This window comes from Crocodylus porosus, unplaced genomic scaffold (genome assembly GCF_001723895.1).
Source record: "Crocodylus porosus isolate Cpor-Errol unplaced genomic scaffold, CroPor_comp1, whole genome shotgun sequence".
In the NCBI taxonomy this organism is placed as follows: domain Eukaryota; kingdom Metazoa; phylum Chordata; order Crocodylia; family Crocodylidae; genus Crocodylus; species Crocodylus porosus.
Window position 1 is genome coordinate 30,217,146 of NW_017728914.1, and position 18,223 is coordinate 30,235,368.

Genomic DNA, 18,223 nt, shown 5'->3' on the forward strand with positions numbered 1-18,223 from the left:
GATGGTGAATTCCAGCAGGCGATGATCGCTGTCGCCCAAGTGGTCGAGCACCCGCAGCCCCCTCACCAGGTCATCACCCATGGCCAGCACCAGGTCCAACAAGGCGTCTCCCCTGGTGGGGCTCTGTACCTCTTGAGTTAGATGGAGGTCCTGCACTCTGGCCAAGAACCTACGTGAGCGGTCAGACCCGGCTGACTGCTCTTCCCAGCAGATGTCTGGAAAGTTCAGGTCACCCATGAAGACCACGTCCTTTGACCTAACTACCTTTGTGAGCTGACTTAAGAATTCCTGGTCTAGCTGTTCCCCATGGTTGGGGGGTCGGTAGTAGACCCCCACCGTTAAGTCTCTTTCCCCTCGACTGCCTTGTATTCTAATGCAGAGCACTTCCGTGTGACCCTCCTCTGACCCTGTGCTACCTGGTGAAGATGTGTATTCCTCCATAATGTAGAACTCCACACCCCCGCCTTTCCTCCCTGTCCTGTCCCTCCTGTACAGCCTATAGCCCTTGATATTCACCATCCAGTCAAGCATTGGGTCCCACCACATTTCAATGAGCCCCACTATGTCTGGGTTGGTGTCAGCTAACAGGAGGGTGAGTTCCTCCTGCTTGTTTCCCATACTACGAGCATTTGTGTAGAGGCATTTGAGGCCACCTGTGGATGTGTGCACTGGCCCCCTAATCACAGCATTGCCCTGGCCGCTGTTGCTTACCTGTGTATATGTTCCGCTCATCGGTCTAAGCTGGGCTGTAGTTGCAAGTGCTGCTTGGTTTAGCGATCCAAAGCTTCCTCCTCCCTCATCTTCCCCTTCCCCTGACGAGCCTAGTTTAAAGCCCACTGGAGGAGATCCGCCAACCTAGAAGAGAACACATGCTTACCTTTAGGGGAAAGGTGAAGCCCATCCCACCCGAGCAGTCTCTCATCGTGATGTGCGGGTTGTTGTCAAGGAAGCCAAAGCCCTCATCAAGACACCATTCCCGAAGCTGCCAGTTGGTCTCTGCGATGCACGTCTCATGCCATCTTCTATGTCTGCTCACTGGTAGGACAGAAGAGAATACCACCTGTGAGCCTATCTCCTTCAGCACGCACCCCAGAGTGTGGAAGTCAGCCATCAGATGATCAGGGCTTCTCCTGGCTGTATCATTAGTACCCACATGGATTAGGACCATGGGGTAGTAATTGGTGGGGTGGATCACAGCCTGGATCATCCCCATCATGTCATGAATCTTTGCTCCGGGTAGGCAGTACATCTTGCGTGCCGAGGGGTCCTGGCGACAGATGGGGCCTCTGTACCTCTCAGGATGGAGTCACCTATGACGATCACTCGATGCTTTCTCCTCCGGGACTGCTTAGCTCCTTCAGCCTGTTCGGAGCGTGGAGTTGCCTCCTCTCCAGTTGCCTCCTCTCCCTTCTTCTCCTCCAGTGTTGCCAGGGCCTCGTATCTGTTCTCCAGCCGGACTGGAGGAACTGGCACTGCTGTGTTATGAGCAGCCCTGGTTCTGGAGGTGACTGTCTGCCACTCTGCAGTGGAGAGCACTTCTCGAGGTGCTCCTTCCTTGGGTGTGTGGCCCTGCAGGAAAAGGAAACAGCCATCAATTTCTTTCTCCACCTCTCTGATTCCCCTCAGCCTGCTAACCTCCTCCTGGAGCTCCCTCACCTGAGCCTCCAGGGCCCTAAGGCGGGCGCCTGCAGGACAGGTGTGGGGTCCCCAATCCCTGCCCCCCCCGGGCCTTGCTGGACAACCCCGCAGACCAGGGGGTGGGGGCACACCAGCTCCCCCATGGGCGGAGGCCTCAAACAAGCCTCGGGTAGGCTGCTCCCCCGAGCAGAGGTCATGGCAGCACTTCCCGTCAACACCATCATAGGAGTTGCTGCTTGTTTGTAGCTTAGTGCAGTGCCTTTGCCCTGCCCTAGTAGGAGTCTCCCTCCTAGCCCTTCCTGCTCGCCCGCCGACGCAAACGCCGGTGCACTCTGTTTGTCCGGTGCAGTTTGGGAGTGTGGCTCCCTACCGACTCAGCTAAGAGGGATCCAGGGGGCTTCCCCTCCAGATCCAACTCAGCTGCATCTGGTCCCTCTGCCCACTTACCTTAGGGGGGATCAGCTGCTGCTGCCCCCCGCTGCTGGCTCTGCTGCTGCTGCGTCCACCTCCGCCTCTGCCTTGGGTCTGGTAAGGGGGCGCACGTGCGTGCAGGACACACATGTGCACACATCCCTCCTCTCCCCATGGCTCCTGGCTTACATGCAGGACAAATCATTCACTCAGAAAAAATCAGAGTGATTCAACTTATTGCAGCACAAAGGACTACAAGACAGGTAACATTTGTGAATGTTACTAAAACTCTGGAGGTTTTAGAAACATTCACAAATGAGGGCAGGCCCAGTGAGGATGCTAAGTAACTCAAGAATGGCTTTTTAGGGTAGCTACTCACACATGGACTAGCCTGAGCCATGGATCAGTGGGATTTTCTCGACAGGAAGGTCTCTATAACATGGCTAACTACCTCTCTCTGCTCATAGGATCAAGAGCAGTGTTGTCAACCATTAATAATCCCACTACATTGAGTGGAAATAAATAATCCCACTAAACTGAATGGGAATCTGCATGGTCTTCTGCACTTCTTGAGCCTTTAATACTACCCAGATTAGGTCCTAGGTTAGTTAGTAAAGCTAGGACCCCACATCTTATACTGTCAGGCTTTTATAGTTTCTTACCTTTACAGTCACTTTTGCTAGGAAATGCCAGTTTCATCCAACTAAACCAAGGTGCTTGGATAATTCTCTGGGCTCATTTTTCTTTTTCTTAAAAAGGCTTAAAATTGTTGAAATGGGCCATTTACAAAGAGTTTCAGGATTTGAGTTCAGACGCCTTTCAAAACTAAAACAAAATGTTTCAATATTATCTACATTTAACTATGTCTATTAACTCTAGTTATACCCCCTCTTCCTCCTCCCTCCCACATTTTCTATGCACAAAAATTCACTTTTTCATCCTGATTTCAAAAGGGGATAGTTCCAGTTTTTCAAAACATTTCATGAAATGGACAACATATTTCATACATAAACTTAATGAAAATCATAACATCTTAGTGATGTAATACTTTTAACATATAATATTAATATCTGGCCAAATGTACTTCTAACAAAGTAAGTGTAAATTTAGAAAAGGGGGTTAATTCCTGACCAAGTCAATAGGAGTTTTGCTATTGATTTCAGTAAAACTAGATTTGACTGAAAGCCTTCAGGAGACTGAGAATTTATTTTGTGTCTTCCATATGTAAGTGTTAGGACTAGTTGGCTGGTAGAGGCACTTTATTCCCCTTGTTTTTATGCCTGGTGCAATAAATCCAAACAGTCAGAATGATAGAAGTTATTAAAATATTACTTTAATATGTACTATATTTTCAGATGGAGGAGAAATAATTAATGAGATATTTTAGGCTGCTAATGTCCCATACATATATAAACTAATATTGGTGTTAGTCATTTCCTGTCAGTAGCAACCAGCAGGACATTAAAAAAAATACAAGTACTGTGCCATTGCCTATGAAGAAACAATTTAATAACTCTAAAGATGAGAATCAAGTTACTAGCATGGGAGTCACTCCTCATATGAAATACTGTTATGCAAACACAGATGTGATAATGCTTATGTTCAACTTCAGGATATTCTCAATATGAATTACACATTTTATTTTCAGAATGAATGATTATTCAGTGAATTCCTCCTGACAAACCTTCCTCATTAAATGTGAATTTGTAAAAGGGGAATTTCTATAAGTAAATCATTTCCTTGCTAAGAAATGCATTTTTTCAGGGCATCTACAACTATTCAGAGAAAATTAAAGACAAGTTTCAGCCAAAAAAATGGAGAAAATAAATCAGAAATGTTCAAATATAGTGTGCTTTTTTCATTATGAAACAATTACTATTGCTGATACCATGAAGATAGAGCCAGGCTGTGTGTTTTATCTTTGGAGATTGTTTGAATCTATTTAGTTTTAACATAGATTATTATAAAAACTTTATTTAGATAAGGGTGAAAACAGTTCACAATCCAACTGGTCACATATTCCTTTCGCAGGCAAGTTGCTTAAATTTTGTTCTGACTCTTCACACACAAGATACCATTCTTCACCCTCCTTTTCCAATAATTTTTGCTGTGACACTTTACCTCCCTAGAGCCCAGCTGAGGGTTCGTGTTGAGTCATGCATTGCTGACAGTTTGGTTGCTCCTACATCATATCCAAGTAAAAGAAAAGAGAGAGAGATTTTAATGCCCATTTAATGATGTGGGGCTTCGATGCTTAGATATGGCAGGAAGTGTCTAGGCATCAGGCTGACAAGAGGTCAACAACATCTAACAAATGATGCTGTACCAAAGTATCCGTTGGTGTAAATCAGCAACACTTCAGTGATTGCAGAAGCCTTCCTATACGCTCTCTCTGTTGTGCTCTGGAGGGTGCTAATTTGCCCTGAACACATTTCTTATTTACTGAGCTTTGTGAATGACCCTCTAGAGTGTTTCAAATTGTACAATGCACTTGTATTTGAGAAGCAGCAGTCGTACATCTTAGGAGCCGCACATTGTGTTGCATGATGGAAACAGAATGTCAATCCTGTCAGCTCGGGGAGCCTGGGAATTTGTGTCTTTCATTCCTCTGTGTCAGGGGGAGCACCGTAATCCACTGAAGAAAGCTGTCGCTGAGACGCCTCCTTTCAGTGACGAAAGATGCAAGGAAATAATATTTAACAACGAAAATGAAAGCTTATCTGCGCAAAATTAGCACAAAATGGCAAAAATAAGAAAACCCCTTTTCATGCCTTGATAAATTGGGCAAATCTTTCTGGCCGTGATCTCCCCTCACGCCCCTACCGTGCCAAGCTGGGTCTCGAACACACCCTCTTTCTCGCCCGCCACGACTTTGATGGTCTTAATATGAATGGGAGTCTGCCTTACTGTCCCCTTGGACACGGTGTTACCTTTTGTATTGGCCCCTAACCTATAAGGAGTACCCTGGTGCGTCTCAGCCTTCTGGGCTACGCGTGCCTCCAACCACCCCTGTAGCACACCCCAAGCCTCGCTGGTGTACCAGACGTTCTTATGTCTCTGGGTGCGCTCTAAGTACGCACCCTTACACAGGAACCTCCCCGATGAGGGCCCTCTCTGAGCTTCCTAACGTGCATGCGCCCTCCCCGGGCTCTGTCCCGCGCGCCCTGCCCTACCCGGGGTTCTCCCTCGTGCGCACCCTCTATACGTGCGTTCACCCCACTCGGGCTTGTACTCGCACACTCGGCTGGCGCCCTGTTGCTCCTGGCACAAGCCCTGTCTCGCCCTTTCTGGGCTTCTACTCATGTGATCGCCCTTCTTAGGTGCTTCACGCGCTTCTCTTGCCCGCACTGGGGCCTCGCTCGCGCTTCCCGCGCTTCTCTCGCCCGCACTGGGGCCTCACAAAATACCGCCCCATAGGGCCGGGATCACCAGGAACCCCCACACTATTGGGTAGCTCCCCTGAAATTATCCCGATAGCCACCCCCACTGGGGTTGGGGTCAGGACACCTCCAGACGCAGCGCTCTCTACCGCGCCGATTATCCCGATAGTCACCCCCACTGGGGTTGGGTCGGGACACCCCCCCAGACGCAGCGCTCCCTACCACGCTAGGAGCACCCCCACCTTACTGGGGAGCTCCTAATGAGGCCTCCTCCTTCCCCTACAGCCTCACCCGGTCCTCCGGTAGTATAATAACAAAACCAAAGTCTCCCCCTCCAGGGCCACAACAACTTCAAAACCACAACTGAACGCAGAGCCTCTCGGCTGTAACAAAAACCTTAAGCCAACCTGGCTAACCTTCCATCATCTCCTTATCAGGGTCCTCTCCACCCTGTATCCACATGCCGATGCTCAGGCTGCTCGGCTCCTAGTCTGCCAGAGCTCCTCAGCAGAGCTCCTGCCTCTCAGGCTACCAGAGGGGAACTGCATCAGGCCTCAGCCTTGTGTGTTTATATAAGCGAGGCCCTGCCCCCTGGCAGTCAGCTGACCCACTCAGTTGCCTAGGCAACCCCCGGCTGTGCTGCCCTATTGATTGGCAGCTAAGCCCGCATCGCCATCACTAGTAGCGAGCACCCTAGTGCTCCGCTACACTCCTTCCCCCTTGAGTTCTTAACCTTCATCAGGAGCAGGGCACGCAAGTGCCCAGCGACACTCTCCTATTATCGATTTCACCTCATTTCTTTTTTCCCTTTTCACTTTAAAGCGACTGACGGCAGAGTGGTCTGAGATGCATGCAGCAACAAATAATGCTTTGTTTGCATTCTGGTTGTGGTTTTCAATTTATGAGGCAGAGACCGAGAAGACTTCATGGGCCTGTATAGATGTGCTGTAAAGACTTGAACGAGCAAAGAAAAATATCCGAATAAAAAATATTTCACGTTCTAATTTCCTCTTGCTTCCGTGTAGCATAAAACTGTACTCCACTTAAACTGTGCGTGCGTGTGTGTGGGTGTGTGTGGGTGTGGGGGGGGGTGTGTGTGGTGAGGCAGAGATTTAACAGGCATGATAATAAGAATTAAAAATATTGGTAGAAAAGAAAAATAGTGTGCAGCATTTGGGGAATATAAAATATAAAACAGTTAATTCATGATTATCATTAGGTCAGGAGCCTCCATGTACGTCTGACAGGGCTGTCCTCAAGGAAGCAATTAATTCTCTACCTTTACTAAAATAGCTAGCGTGCCACCTAAATACAGCTGAGTGCAGTGATGTGATGTCTGGGTAACACTGAAGGTATAGGCATTTGAACCAAGACGAGGAGGTGGAAGTCCAAACCTTGATGCAAGTCAGGCCATGGCAATTGCACACAAATGAGCAGGCCGGGTATTCGGAAGAGGGATGATCAAGGCAGGCTCTGTCCTGACTAAAGTCATCTGAATGTATGAGAAAACTGTCCCTGACTTTGCTATTTTGGGGGCTGGAGTCACATCACTTTTAGAGGGTACAGCATGTGTTCCCAGCATTTTAAAATAAGGAAAGTCTGGCCTGCTAGATTGACTTGTTTGTGTGCCCACAGTCTGCATCACCCCTGCTTCTCACCAAGGGACAGCAGCAGCTTAGGACGAGTAACTTATTTATTGTTAACAAGGCGCTTGTCTGAGGAAACATTTATTCTTATTCCTAAAACAGTGCAACGCAGATTCCCTCTGTCCCTACTTCGCTTTTTTGCTTCGAAGGCTGGACTTTAAGGTCATGGACCCATTAAGGTCATCAACTCCTCTGAAACAAAACATAAAAGCAATTACTTCATTGTTTTGCAGTCTTTCAAGATTGCCCACAAAAAGGAAAAGGCTAAACACATAGATAAGCTCAGGATAGGAGGAGAGAGCGCTTTCTCAGCTGGTTTCATCTGCTTTCAGGTCTAGTTGGTAGCCTTTCTAATGGTGAAAGTCAAAGGTTATAGTTGGTCAGTTGTCTGGGACTAACCAACTGATAAGTTTTCAGAGGAGAAATGAGCACGTTTAGCCACTTTTATGCAACACCCATGCATTTACATTTGATCCTGCTCATTTATGTCCCAGGTATCTGGGATCTCCTTAAATCAACATGCTAAAACTCACCAGTGACATTTATGCGCTACAGAGATATCCACAAAGCACTGAATAACTCACTGCAATCCTGTCCCAATGAGAAATGAGATCATTGCAATGCAAAGTGTCATTGGTCGTTCTAAATTTCTGGCAAGGAAGCTCAAGGCTGATAGTCCCAACACATTCGGTTCTATATTTTTAAATGCTATTGTCTGATTCTAGGCTACTCACAGTATTACAAGTAACATTTTCCCAGACCAGGCTGCCCTCCCTCACTGTTGGACAGAGTGCCGCCAATGGTGAAAATTTCTCTTGCCTTTTCTTATTGCCACTGACCTCATTAGCATATGGCTGGCTGCTATTCATGGGAAAATAAGGCCATTTACATGTCGTTACCAATCGTACGGACTTTCTCCCCTCATCTTTTATTGTGCTGGACATGCAAAATGACAGGCAAGATGTAAAAGACGTAATTTAATTAAGCCACGGTGTTATTAAGTTAACTCATCTGGGATTTATCCTGCAAGAGTATCATTCCTTGGACAGTCATTTACAGCTAATTGGTAAAAGCTGCCATGACTCCCTCACCCCTGAAAATAATCTCTAGCCTCTTGTTGAAACAACATTTTCCCCATCCTCCATGTATGAGGATTAAAGGACTGGGAAATAAGGTTGCGGGTGGGGTCCTCTATTCACTTCCAGTAGTAGAAGCCCCAAATCTGCTCTCAGGTGCTACAAAGGACACTGTCCTTTTCTGTCTTCTTCCAGCTTCAATTTAAGATGGAACAGGACTCCTCATGAAGCAGGTATCTTCCCTTATTTTGGCCGCCTGCCTCTGCACCTGTACCTGCATCCAGATAGCTAAGTATTCCCTGGCATTAGGAAAAGCATCTGCTCCTCAGCTGGAAGAGTGCTCCTCGTCTTCTCCAAATAAGTCAGGTCCACAATACATACAAATGTAACTACTACCAGTTCTTAAAACTTCTAATTTGGTTTTGGCAGAGCAAAGCTTAATGGCTCCCTGCTTTATCTGTTGCTACAGCTTTTCAAACCTGTTCATGGTCACCTTGAGAAAAGGTCTCAGATCTGTCCTAACTCTCTCTTTGTCCTGATAATGAAGTTAACCCCCTCTAGAAAATCCCAAACTGTTCTCACCTGGGTGTGGCATAGTCATGGCTGATAATTGCTGTCTGGCTGCCAATAAATTAGCTCGTTCCACAAAATGCCCACCTTCTCCGCTCAAACTCACCTGATCACTGAGACTCACCCGTGAACATCTAGGTGACACACCAGCTCCTCTAGGGTTGCTGGCTCAAGGTTACCCCTCTTACAACCCATTAAGTAAAAGCCCACAACAAAGATCTGAGGCCTATTTTCCCACTACAAAATGTGGTGCCTAATAAATAACCAGAGATTTTTCGTGATACCAATCATTATAATTTTGCACCTTAAAGCTCCTAAATGAGTCATATACATACTTACCTTTCCATATTTGAGTAGTTCAATTGAGATCAGTGCAACTCTTCATGGGTTTGAGGACCAAAAACTAATCATAAACCATTAGATCCCCGCACAGCTTACATCGCCGAGGCACCTGTCAGACATTAAGGTAAAGGTGCGATGGGATCTGATGCAGGATCCCAACAATCACACGTCCTGACATGTGTATGGCAGGAGGTGCAACTATGGGATCCTGCATCTCATCCCATTGCACCATATTGCCAGTGCAGGTCGGGGCCTGACCTTAATGGGAAATATGCTTCACCCACCTCTGGGGAAAAAAAAAAATCAAAATGCTTATTTAGTCACCCATCTTTATGCAGCCAAGATAGAAAATTTCAGTTCATGTGTATCTATAAACCAGTTCCCCAATAAATAAAGTAAACCCATTCTGAGTCAACCCTAAATGTTGACTCAAATCACTTAACCCAAGAGTGAGTTTGTTTTCGGGCTATTTCATCCTTTCTTTTAGAGTCTTTTTATTTTTTTTAATTTAGGTCAATTCTAGAAAAAAAAAGAGACCAAAACAAATAAGTCCAAGTTTTCATTTTGCTGCAGCCTCTCCAAAATCAAAAGTCCATAAAAACTCATAATTAAGTTTTCTGCATTTCCATATTTCTTCGCCAACCTTTTTTTGACTTACGTGACTTGCCAAATTAAAACTTTACCTCCTCCCCTGCTTAGAAATATATTGTTTATTTACTTGGGGAAAAAATGTTACCCAACTCTGACTCTTAAAGGCTCTACCTAAAGCCTGCTTGCTTTATAATTGTCTCAACCTACTCCATAATATATGTTTGCTCTAAGAATAATGTCTAGCTGGGCACTGAATCTGCAGCTAGCCTGTGTGGTAAATTACACTCTAATTGTCGCTACATTTTTCAGCTTCATCAGGATTAGCTCACGGGCGGTATATAGATCATCTTGATGGAAAGTATAAATTTAGTGTTCAGCTTCATGGGCCTCAATTCCAGCCTATAAAGAAAAGCCATTGTTTCCATAGGTAACAGAAACCAACTGATTACATAAACTCTTTGAATGCTGTTCCACCTGCTTTGTGTTGTCACTTGGGAGGTAAGCGGAGGCTGCCCCTTTTTTAATGGGCTGAATTCACCAGTGGAACAAACCACTTGTCTTATGGAAGTCATCATCAGAGCCCAGTTCATCATATGTTCTCAAAAGAAATGTATGGGCATACAATTCATCGTGTAAATCAAGCAGAGAAAACGTGTTGCGTACAACAGGTTATTTTTCCCTTGTGCAACATTTGCAGCCATCAAAAGTGTGCTTCGCAAAAAACAATCTGGGCAGATCTTATTTTCTAATCTCTTAATAACATAGCTGTTCATGGTCTGTGCATTTACGTAAGCCTGTTTGTCTCAGTATCTCCAGGAAATAAACTCTGGGAAAGGCTCTGTGATACTCAAAACAAGGTGCCTGTTACCACAGTGAGGGGAAAAGGAATTAATTTCAGCCTCTATAGTGAGCTGCCATGTTGTCTTCAAAAATTATGCATGCCCCTCCAAGCGCTAAAAGTGCCGCCATCCTCTAAAGAGCACTTCCTGTTCTGTCTACGTACTCAGCCTGCAACCAGCCTGAAATCCAGGTAAAAAGACCTTATCTTTCATAAACACACATAGACTCTGTAGTCAATAAGAAATGATTCATGCTAAATGCTTGTCTTTCAATGTCCTATTGGAATACCACGAAGGGCAGGCTGCTGGAATTGTGAGAGATCTATAAAGCAGAAAATGGGTGGAAATAGCTTTCCTCTTCAAACTTTTAATACAAATCTGGCCTTATTTCCTTGCCTGCTTTAGAATTTAAAAGGCTGCTTTGGTGGCAAATCATGGATTTGCCTAAATTCCGTATTTACTACATACCAGTCCTAGTGAAGTCCATGAGGATGTTCCTATTGACTTAAACAGAATCAGGATTGGCCTTATATAAAGCCCATTCAAACAGAAGATTAAGCATCCACCGAATTCCATCACTGAGCCTTATATCAGGCACACAGTCAGCATTTTCCACAACAAAACATGACCTGTACCCTTCCTGAGACTGTTCTTTGAATAATTTTCCTATAACAAAGATAATACTCAAACGCCTCCTGCCTCCCCCTTCACAAGTCTGTATGGAGCCAGGGGGTGGAAGGCCTAGATGAGTAGCCAGGCTGAGGTCCCAGGTTCAAGGCCACAGTCTAACAGCTTGGTACACTCCTGAAACAACTGAATGTTTTTGAACAACAGAGTCCCTTGTATCTGCCCTTAAAACATTTGCAGATTGGCCACATGTAGCAAAGCCCTTCACTGTGGAGCTAGCTCTCTGTCAGTCCATGTTGTTATGAACTGCAAAGCGGTGGTTGTGACGGGAAAGTTTTAAGTTCTTTGTATTTAAGTAGTCATTGCCAAAGTAATGGCCTTTCAGGTACCCAGAAAAGCAGTCTTCAGGCTCTGAAGATCATTTGTAATGGTAGCCCATTAGGGAAGATGAGAATGTCCTCAGGCCACCTCTTCCTCCTTAGTCACCTCTGCACTGAGCTCTACTCTAGCAACCAGGGGCTGCACCTTCAGTGAGCTATTTATTTGGCAAATGTTTTCAACCATGCTCTGAATTAATTGTTTGCAGGTAATAGTGCTCATTCATATCTACTTTAAAGTGCATTCTTGCAGTTTTTCAGACTATAGAGCAGCTGGAGTTTTGCACATTATTCAATCACAGGAATATTTTGCTCCTGCCTTTAGGTTTTTAAAAATTATTTCCTTTCAAGAAGATAGAGTGTGCACTGAGCTAGGCACCTCAAATGAATCGGAATCATTTGTACAACTAGACAGCACCAGGACAATTTTGTACTTTCTTCTCATTTTAAATATTCACAAAGTGAGTATGCTGTCTACTTTTGCTTCTTCAGTCTGCTTCTTTAAATGTCATGACAAGGGGTGAGGACCTCTTGTTCTAGCTGACACTGGAAACAGAAAGAAAAGAGGACAATTTCTGTTTCACGTGTCTATGTTACTGCCCAACAAATTATTCCCTTTCATTCATTTCAAAGAGGCAGCAAAAGAACAAATACAATTTTTGTTTGGAAGAATACAGAGGAATTAGCTAGATCATGGGGGGAATGGGGTTATGTCAATACAAAATCAAGGTGAAATCAAAGGCAAAACCTTATAAATACACAATCCCGAGCTAAGTTTTTGCTGCCATCAACTTGTGCTATTGTGTCAGTAAAAAGCAACTGCATTATATAGCTTGCTTGCTCTCCATTCCAGTGCCCAGATTAGGTATAACTTTTAAATATAGGTATAGCAGTGTGGGTGTTGCTAGGGAAAACAGGCTTGTCCAGGCACTATACAACCCATCCACACTCTGAGACTATCAATGTAAAATAGAGCCCTGGCTCAAATGCTTTACTGGGTCTGGATGCTAGTCACCATATTAGTTAGTACATGTATGTGTGACAGGCCCCTGCCCTACTTACCTTGGCACTGCAGCCCAGATGGCCAGGCTGCAACCAGCACAGCTGGTGCACTGCGGCCCAAGGATCCATCTCTGATTGGTGCAGAGCCTGCAAAAAAGTAGTACAGAGGCTGGAAGATGGGCGGGAAGTGTGCAGACACTGGAGCTGTAACAGGACATGCTCCCCACTCGCAGAAGCACCCTGCTGCCACCTCTGCTGGCCAGGGAGCCAGGAAAAGCTACCCAGGCCTGCTGTAGCCCAGCAGGAGCCAGACCTAAAGGATGCCCACGCCCCAGCCAGAAGGCTGCCTGGACAAAGCTTAGTGCAGTCCCGGTAGCTCATCTGGGACCGGTCCCACTTGTGGTGACCAGGCAATACGGCCCAGAACTGCAGGGCCAACCAGCCTGTGAAATCACAAAGCCTGGAATGATAAAGATTAGTTGAGGATGCCGATATAATAATCTAAACTTAGCTCACTAAAATGACTACAAGAAAAGAAAGCAGAGGGTGGGGGGGTAAGCAAACCTCAGTATCTTCTTGGGGAAGACACTCAGCTCCAGCTTTCTACAAGCAGAGCTGGGTGAAATCTGTTCTACATAAAATATAGCTGGCAAAATAATTGTTGCCAGCGAGATGCAAAATTGTTCCCTTCGGTTCTTCGGTTCATTTTCCAAATTTTCAAGATTTACAGGTGGAAATTCAAGACCACTTGTATGCAGACTCAGTAAAGCAAGCCCATAGCATACAAGAAGAAAAAAACAAATTAAACTGGAGAAGCTGGAGTCATTATCTGGACAAAGAAGGCAGAATCTCTCTCAAAGGACTGTGGGGAGGGATTTAGAATATTATTTGTGCTACTCTCAGCGCAAATATTGCTGAACATTATGATGCCTCTGAAGAAGCTGGGGAGCAGCTTAGAAAAGAAAAGATGGACAATGACTATAGCCCTCAACTGACTTAATTGGGCTGCTGGACAATAGCTAAGAATGACCAAGAATGTAAACAGGGATTGTCTTGTCCCTACAAACAAATCCTATAGTGTCTACAGACCAAGTGCAGTTAGACATGCAATTTCTCAATACCATGCACATTCAAAATTGTAACAGTAAAAACAGGAGTATTTGGGTCTATTTGAGAGGTGACAGATGAGACCAAGTATTACCAGCTATATTTGAACATTGGAGTCAGTCTTTTGGCCATGAAAATGTGCATGCTTTCTACATACATGACTCCATGATGGATGCTAATCTCCACTGGGAGTACACAACAAGAAAGCCCAAGGGGCTTTCACTGGCAGCGACTGAAGACAACAAAACGAAACCTGCTTGCTTTCAATTGTACAGTCTTTGGGAACATCAAGCAACTGAATGAAAAAAATCTTTGTGATGATAGCACACCCTCTATGTTGGCGTTTTAATAACACTCGCCAAGGGAAAGGTGTTCTAGGGGTGAGTAAATGTTATCTTGAGGTCAGAGCAAGGAGCAGTTAAGAACATGAATCAGGCAAGCTTATAATGGGAAAAGATTCTGATTGCACCAGCAACCCTAGAATATGCCAGAAAATAATGAAAAGATTATATATCATTTAACAACAATCTCTCTCAGTATCAATGATTTGTTGACTGAAAATATCAGTAAGTTTCTAAAAATAAATTAGACAGGTCAAAACAGGAGCTGGTTTGATGTTACAAATGGAAATGGGATGATTATGTATCAAAAATTGACATGTTTGCATGGTTTATATAAACTGTGAATTGCAGATTTTTTCCCCCAATTATCCATGTATATTCTATAATAGAAAAATAAGCAAGGTTATAAGAGATCGGGTCATGGTGGCCAATACAGAGCAAATTACATAGCCAGAACTTGAGTCATAACCAAAATACTTAGGCAGCACCTGGTCCATTGACCTCAGGGACAGGATTTTTCCCAGGAGACCACAGTTTCAGGTTTGGGCTAATGAAGTTTGTGCTCTATTGATAGCTTGAAAGGGAGCCAATGAGCCATCCATTTTCATCTTAGACTTGCCTGCTTAGAGTTTAGACATTATATTGACAGCCATGTATATTTAGGTTATGAACATGGAACAGATATAGCCAGTTTTAGGTATAATTAACATTTCATTTCCTTTCCAACTTTCCCCCATACTATGCTAAGGGAACAATCCAGAGAACACCACGGCGCATTTCAGTGTTATTAAAGGACAAACCGTTAGCAGTTGGAAATGAGATTTCTTGCATAGTACTGACTTATAGTATTAATATCAGGTACAGTACCTGGAGCTTTAGAAATGATTGGATTTCATCGCCTTTTACAGCTAGTTTCAGTTAATTATTCTTATAGATTAAAAGTTTCCATTTACAAACTTTTCTCTTAGCAGAGGGGCTTGGGAGTATAGTAGTTGCAGAAACTAGAGTGAGCTTATACCTGGCTTTAGGTCAGATGCATAACAGCCTTCTTTCACTTTTGTTGCCGGCTCCTTCTGCATCTTGCCATACACAAACAACAGACACAATTCATAACCGTAGCCCTTGAGATCTGATTAGAGCTGGGGGTAAGGGGAGTTCCCATCCTCATGGCAATGGAAACAAGATCTTTAAGATATTTCATGAAATCTTGAGATTGGTCAGTGTTCCCTGTTGAATCTATTCCACTTGGCATTAAAATATTCATGGGCCCAAAGATGAAGAAAGATCAACTTTATAGTCCAGACACTGGAGATCCCGTATTATGGAACAGTCGATTATAGTCTACATGTCATCCAGGAAGTAGATGACCCAGTTTCCAGTCACTGCATTTCTCACATGCCCACTGGGTGCCCTAACCCATCCCCATTAGGTGCCCTTGGATCTATTGGTCTGTCTCTGGTTTTGACTAGACATTCTGGGTCTGAAAACCCTCCTGTGATGGTGTGGACCAGCTATCCCCTAGTGAGGAAAGAATTAAAGAGCTGCTGGACTCAGTTGGCCCCATCCCAGTATGCTTGCAGCCAATGCCAGGCCTCCAGGAGGGGTACAGCAAGGGAAGTCAGGCTCAGAGAAGAGAGGACTATCAGTGCTGACTGAGCCGGGCTCCTGGTCAGATGTTTTTTGAGGAAAAAGCCACGTGAATCCCCTGGTCAGTGCAAGTGCCTGGGTAGATTATAGCACGGGGACCGGAGAGCTATCCTGGTGCCCCTTACACTTCCTGATAAACATGTTGCTCAAACCACTGTGTTTCCATGCAAAGTTGAGGGTGGTTGGAGTGATACAGAGGTGTCACACTGAAAAATCCCCAGCTAGTTTCTGTCTTATGCTCTGGCATTTGTTCCTGACAGCACAGCTTGAACCACTAGATACTTCGTGTGGTACAGGGGTGAGAAAAGACGGGATTCTCCTGTCCAGGGACTGTGCTATTGGTACGTTGTCTCGTGCGCACCTGGTTTCTCCTGAAGCCATTAGATGGTCTGCTAAGATTCCCTGCACTTCCCTCTCCCGCACACATTTCATCTGCAATCACAATGAAGGACGGCCAGGAAGCCTTCCTGCAATACAATAATTCCCAGGATTTCTCTTTAGGCTTCTCTACACATTGCCACTGATGCAGATGGAACTGATGTTGTGGTTGCAGACGGTAGATGAGAGGTAGGAGGGATATGATTTTTTGCTATGGCGTTCATTGGAAGCAGGTGAACATCCCAGGCACAAATGTAAATTGTGGCAGTTTAAGCATAAAAAGCTATTGAGCAGAGCTGGGAGCAGGTTATAGAGATCAATTTACATTACTATTTTGCATTGAATTTAATTCTCAACAAAGGTGCTCACAGTACAATCAGCACAAAACCATAGGGAATCACAGCAGAGCCTTGGGAGAATGTCACAATAACCAGGAATAGTCATTATGCAAAACCAGAAAACAAACCCAGAAAAACCAACAAACAAAACTCAATGTTTTATTCATGCTCAACTAAGATCTCCTGAAAGCCACTGACTAACATGGTCTTTTACCCACATGGAAAATAAATCTTTATGATACATGAGAATATTTTCTGAAGAAAGAGGAAGCATTAGCAGAAAATTTAAATTACAAAAAAAGTCATAAAATCCTTTCACTTCGAAAAATATTTTTTTAAATCCAATCCTTCCAATCATGCTGGTATTTTATTCTTTGGATGATGTTTTAGCTGATGAGCTAAAACATCCATAGTTGTTTCAGCCCTGCTGGGCAATGTCTGCCAATAATAAATGCTTTTTAAAAGGTTGTTTCAAAATCTCTAAGAACTAGCTGTTTTAATTATACTGTTTGCTGATCATTTTCTCTTTTTCATACATTCATTACATCAATTAAGCATTACATCAGTTATGAGCGAATACTCTGGCCTGGGATTCCTAACAGAGAGTACAATATAAGAAATTTGATTCCTGAAAGTCAAAGTTATATCATAGTTACTATGCCTTATTTTAAATTGAAAACTAATTCTGTGAGATTCTAATAGCAAGGGCTTTGATTTTTACTCTGACATATCTGAGAGGATGCTACTCCTGTAAAAAAAACAGTTGTTAGGGTCATGCCTTACATACCAAATGCCTGCATGGCTGTATCAACAATTACTTGTATGATGATTACTTTGTGGAGTGGGCGGGGGGGATGTCTGACCTATCCACCTTAAAGTGAAAGGAAAAATTCTAATTATTTCAATGACAGCATTATAATTTTTATCACAGAATCATAGAAAATTAGGTTTGGAAGGGACCTCAGGAGGTCATCTCATCCAACCCCTGCTCAAAGCAGGACCGTCCCCAACTACATCATTCCAGCCAAGGCTTTGTCAAGCCAGGCCTTAAACACCACCAGGGATGGCGATTCCACCACCTTTCTAGGTAACTTGTTCCAGTGCTTCATCACCCTCCTAGTGAGCACTTTTTTCCTAATATCCAACTTAAACCTCCCTTGCTGCAGCTGGAGCCCATTGCTCCTTGTTCTGTCATCTGCCCCCACTGAGAACAGTCCAGCTCCAGCCTCTTTGCAACCTCCCTCCAGGTGGTCAAGACTGCTATCAAATCTCACCTGAAATCTCCAATTCCCTTAGCCCCTCCTTATAAGTTTCGTGCCCCAGGCCCTGAACCATTTTCTTTGCCCTCCACCGGACTTTCTCCATCCTGTCCACATCTTTTCTATAGGTGGGGGGGGGGGCTCAAAACTGAACACAGTACTCCAAATGTGGCCTCGCCAGTGCTGAACAGAGTAGAATACTTACTTCCCTTGATCTGCGGGCAACGCTCCTACTAACGCAGCCCAGGATGCCGTTAACCCTCTTGGCAACAAGGGCACGCTGGTGGCTCATACTCAGCTTATTGTCCACTATAACTCCCAGGTCCTTTTCTGAAGAGCTGCTGCTTAGCCAGTCAGTCCCCAGTGTGTACCATGGGATTATTCTGTCCTAAGTGCTGGACTTTGTACTTGTTGAACCTCATAAGATTTCTTTTGGCCCAATCCTCCAATTTGTCTAGATCACTCTGAATCCTAATCCTATCCTCCAGTGTATCTACTATGCCCCCCAGCTTGATGTCACCCACAAACTTGCTGAGGGTGCAACCCATCCCATCTTCCAGATCATCAGTGGAGATATTGAACAGAACTACCCCCCAGACCAAAGCCTGGAGCACTCCAGGGCTGCCAGCTAGACGTTGAGCCGTTGATTACTAC